The sequence below is a fragment of the Anas acuta genome, chromosome 11, assembly GCF_963932015.1.
Source record: "Anas acuta chromosome 11, bAnaAcu1.1, whole genome shotgun sequence".
In the NCBI taxonomy this organism is placed as follows: domain Eukaryota; kingdom Metazoa; phylum Chordata; class Aves; order Anseriformes; family Anatidae; genus Anas; species Anas acuta.
The window spans coordinates 19,477,447-19,482,344 of record NC_088989.1 but is presented as its reverse complement, the minus strand read 5'-3'; the positions used below and the strand labels follow the sequence as shown (position 1 = coordinate 19,482,344).

At 47.8% G+C, this 4,898-nt stretch overlaps 1 long non-coding RNA gene across 1 annotated transcript; it reads right to left on the bottom strand.

The window, feature by feature from the left end:
• Nucleotides 1-1,917: 1,917 nt before the first annotated feature.
• On the bottom strand, nucleotides 1,918-4,412 carry LOC137862459 (uncharacterized). Its single transcript, XR_011100298.1, has 2 exons — nucleotides 4,367-4,412; nucleotides 1,918-2,909 (listed from the first exon to the last, which is right to left on the bottom strand). It is a non-coding gene; the product is annotated as an uncharacterized lncRNA (long non-coding RNA).
• Nucleotides 4,413-4,898: the final 486 nt, after the last annotated feature.

Sequence of the window (4,898 nt, the reverse complement as noted above, 5' to 3'; positions counted from 1 at the left end):
GCCTGGTCCAGGAGCTGCTAACTGTTTTCAGTTGTTACGGGTGTGAAAGCACAAGACCTCCCTGTACCGGCGCCTTTGTGAATGGAGAGGAAAATTAAAACACTTGTAGGCTGATTGTGATTTAACTGACACTTCAAGGGTGGGGGAGAACTGACAAAAACAACAGAACTTTCCCCAGTTACAGCATCACCGCCTCAGTATCAGATTTTCCTGACAGCCAGAGCATTGCAGAACCTCAGGAGCGCACAGCAAGCTGTTGAGAGGAGGGAAGAATAACATAGATGTGCCAATAGAAAAGATGTATTTGAGGTTCATTAAAATGAACTGTCAGTCTGAGCCAAAATCAACTGTGTGACACCGATTAATCAAAACATCATAAATCAGCTCTGTTATCCTGCGCATTGGGAATTTCTTCCATATATCTCTGATCACATCATGGATTCTTCATGCCTTTTTTTGCAGTTGCACATTTCCACCTCTTCAGATTTAAGAGCTGTTATTATAGTGTCAAGGTAACTGATTAAAAAAAAAAAAAAGTCCTTCATTTATATCAGGAGGGAATTGAGCAAAAGGTGTGTTTATTCTTCATCCAGCTCTAGTACACATAAGATTTGACAAAATAAATGAAACTGGGAGAACTCTGTGAAACCTCTTCCCACCTAGAGGGCAGCAGGATGAATCCACGCGCCATAGGTGCTTCTATCAGCAAGTATCTGTGCTTTTACCCCCAGAGAAGAGCTAGAAGGGAAACAGTGAACACTTGCTGCGGTCACCTCTATATGCAGAAGAAAGGAATAAAAGGCCACTGTGCTTTAGTAAAAGACTGGAGCAGCTCTTACACTGCATGATCCTGATCCAAACCCCACTGCAGTCACAGCCGCTAACTTGAGTGGGTACAAAGGGCTGTGTCTTCTTCTCCTCCTCATTGCAGCAATCGAGGCAGGGCAGCCTTGCTGCAGAACTCATGTTCTTTGAAGCCAAGTGCTGTTGAGCATGGAGGCACCCACAGACACAGGACAACCATCTCGGGCACAGCCTGGTCATCCAGGGACTGGTGAGGGCCCATCCACCTTCTTTTAGCTCCACCTCTCCCTTCCCTTCCCTTCCCTTCCCTTCCCTTCCCTTCCCTTCCCTTCCCTTCCCTTCCCTTCCCTTCCCTTCCCTTCCCTTCCCTTCCCTTCCCTTCCCTTCCCTTCCCTTCCCTTCCCTTCCCTTCCCTTCCCTTCCCTTCCCTTCCCTTCCCTTCCCTTCCCTTCCCTTCCCTTCCCTTCCCTTCCCTTCCCTTCCCTGCCATTACACTACTGAAAAATACTTATACTTAATCAGCACTACTTAATCCTGTTCACTTCCATCTGTGCCTCGTTGTAGCCTGACACCTCTCCTGTCCTGGGGCCATGGAAAGCGGAGGGTATTTAGTGCAGGCCCTGCTGCTGGAGGCCTCTGGGGAGCAGCTGTCCCCAATCATCCCATCCACAGCCCTTTCATTCCCAGATTACATCTTGTACCAACAGTTTGTGTGTGGGAAAAATCAAAGCTGTCAGGGGCTCCTCCCAGGACGTGCACTTTGCGTAAGGTGCCCCATCATGGGGGCTCGGGCGTTTGACCTCTGCGCTCATGGCGGGTAATGAATTGGGGCCAGGCCGCAGCCGGCAGCGCCGCCACGACGTGCCCCGGCAATGAAAGCCGCCTGTTGTTAACTGCCTGCCTGCCTGGTCCCTGGCCCCAGGACTTCCTGGGGCAGCCTCCTGCTTGCGAGGAGGTAAAAAAAAAAAAAATCTCAATGGGATAAAAGGTGCTTCATCATAGCCTTCCTGCCAGTGACCAGGACAGTTGACCGAAAAATCCAAGAATGAAATTTCAGCAACCATAGATAATAATGGAAGTTGAATGCCTGAATAAATCCTAATGGAATAGAAAGATTTGATAATGAAAAGAATTTCTTTTGTATCAGTTCTTCATCCATGCTCCTTGCAATGGACCCACTGAATTATTGGCACTTGCTGCCCCAGGAGGGGACATCAGGCTTTAGTTCCAGCTGATCAGAGCAGTTCCTATGGCTTGACATGAAACCATGCTTATAAAGCTGCACTCCTTTATGGGTGCAGCTCTGACCTGTAATTCACAGCAGAGCATGACCTGTATTTTGTGTGTCACCCCAAATAGAGCACAGCTGGGGACCTGAGCCCTGCTGCCTGACCGAGCCCTGCAGGGCAGTGGGGCCGTGCTGGGACCCAATGCTGCGGGTCCCACAGGACATGTGGAGCCTGCTCCAGAACGGCACTGCCAGCATCCTGCCTCTCCTGGTTGTTTTCAGCTTCAGACGTGGTCCTTTACACCACACCGTCCTAAAATCGTGCCTGGCTCCGACCTGCCCTCCCAGGTACTAGCAGCTCAGTGTGCAGAAGTAGTTAAATTTCAGTGCGGACAGCACAAGAGTATCCTGCTGAACTGCTATTAATGCTTTAAATAATTACACATCCACCCTCGTATAAAATGCTCCTTTTTGACTGCAGAAACACCATTGCTGAGGATCTCAACGGTACTGCTAGATAAACTTGTCAAACGCGGGTAATATTTTATGAGTGATTTAAGCACTTTTTCCAGTTGTTAAACAAAGGCTTCTCTTACAGCTTGGCTGGTGCATTGCTACTTAGTACCTGGGTCACGTAAAAAAAAGCGCTGTTATTTTACGAGCAGAGAGAGATGACGCTATCGTGCTTTCTTCCCCACTCTGACGGCTTCCTGTTGCCGACTTGTTGGCAGGTATTTTGCCCTGATGTTATCGGGCCACGGGGCAGAGTTCGGCATGTCCGGACGGCTCTGAGCGACTTATGGGCCCTGTCCCCTCTCCAGCACCGGGAGAAATAATCCCCATTTTTCATGCCGCAAGCTAGGAGACGTTGTCAGGCCTGCACAAACAACGAAAACAGATATTTTGACAAGAAATTTAACTTTTCCCTCCGTTATTTTGTCTAATATTTCTCATGTTTTGTCTATTGTGTTGTAGATTGGTTAAAATAAGAGCACAGGCAATGTGATGTGGTGCGAGCTGGGCGGGAGCCCCTCTGCACAGCCACCTCCAAGTGGATTAGGGAGTTTTAGGGTTTGGGGTGCAGGTGAGGAAAATGCCCCTTCTGCACCTCCTGAGGGAACCAGGCACCCCAAGCTGCCCCTCGGTTACATGACAGCGCCTGGCGTGCCTTGAAAAATTAGGAAATTTGAGGGATGAAATCTCAAGTCTCCACAACCAAGAGGTAGTCCTGCTGTGGTTTCACTGGAGCTCGGCTGTTGCATTGGCTGCTCTGGGCCAAGTCAGACGGGGAACCCCCTGCCTGGGGCCGTGCGAGCAGGCCCCACCAGGCAGGCCTGGGTTAGGGCCTTCAGCAGCAGTCCTTCCAGCAGTGGGCCAGCAGCCTGGGCACTGCGAGTCATGAACTTGTTAATCGCCCACAGATTTTAATAATCATGGAGTGTTAGTGAATACGCTATAGTATAAATGGCTTATTAAACCTAAATTAGATGCAGATTGGGAACATAAATGTGTTATAGAAATTTATGAGGGATCTCAGCAGAGAACTTTCTTAGACTTTGCTGTGAGTGGTACGGAATATCAGCTTCTGAATCAGTATAAAATACTGTGTGCCAGCTGCCAATTACAAGAGAATGTGTCTGTGGAGGCATGTCCCAGAACCTCCATGGATCCCCAAAATTTAATTTGTCAATGGGAATTTCCAGATTTGTAAAGAGCAAATGAATAATTTCCATGTCAGCACAGAACCATGCCATCTGAAACAGCCAGGTGCAGGTCCCACCTTCTCCATGTTCACTAAGCTCAGGATTTGCAGAAATGGAGCAAGTCTGGTTCTCAGACCTCCGTGAGAACATGTAGACATGCAATTGGCATCCTAAGGGGTTTCCAGAGAAGAGAAGAGAACAGCCACTCCATATTGACTACATGCTTCCTGCAGAGCCAGTCAGTGTTGATGGCTTCCTATCACCTATGAGACCAACACATCTACGATTTCTGTCTCCAGCCCTGCACTTGATTAAAGGACACTCCACATCCAGAGCAGTGTTGTTATACAGAATGCCTGTGTTATCAAATAATAAACCAACTGTCACAATATTGGCTCAAGGTTTAGGAATTTTCTTGCACAGGAAGATTAAGACGATTACAGTTCAAATAAGTACCATTTTTGACTAATTGTTTGCAGATATGGCATAAAAGCGATGGCTTGCTTTGGGAAAGTAGTATGATTTTATGTCACAGATATCTAGCTTAAACATAGCTAGAAAGTAAATGCTCAGAGCTGAAACTTGCTTGAATTTGTACTTTGGCATTGACACGAATGGAAGCTGCACTTACAGAGCTGAAGAGCTGTCCCAGCACACTTGTCTCCCCTTTAAATCTGAAAATAGAAAGGCAATTACTAACTTGATTAAGTCATTTGGACTTTTTCTTACAACCACATGGGCAGCACTTCAGCTCCAGCCCAGGCCAGTGGGCAGCACCAAGCCTTCCCTCTCCTGCACCATGCCCACTGGGAAACACATACCGACATTTGCTCTGTAACAGCCCTTGAGGAACTTAATGCTTTTTATAACCACTAATATATGGCCTTTTTTTTTTTTTTTTTTGCATAGGAAAGTCACAAACCCACCACACTTACACTGTTCAATTCAGGGTTCCTGTGCTGCCCATCTGCCAGGAGCCACCAGCATCTTTGCACTTCTCATAGAACAAGGGGAAATGAACATTGTGCCCACATCCCACCTTGGTCCGGCAAGGATCTGGGTTATGCAGAAGACCTCAGAACAGAGCAGTCATTCCTGCTTCCTACTGTAAAAGGCACCTTTGGCTGGCATGCTTCCCTGCTTTGGTGCGACTCACTGCTGCT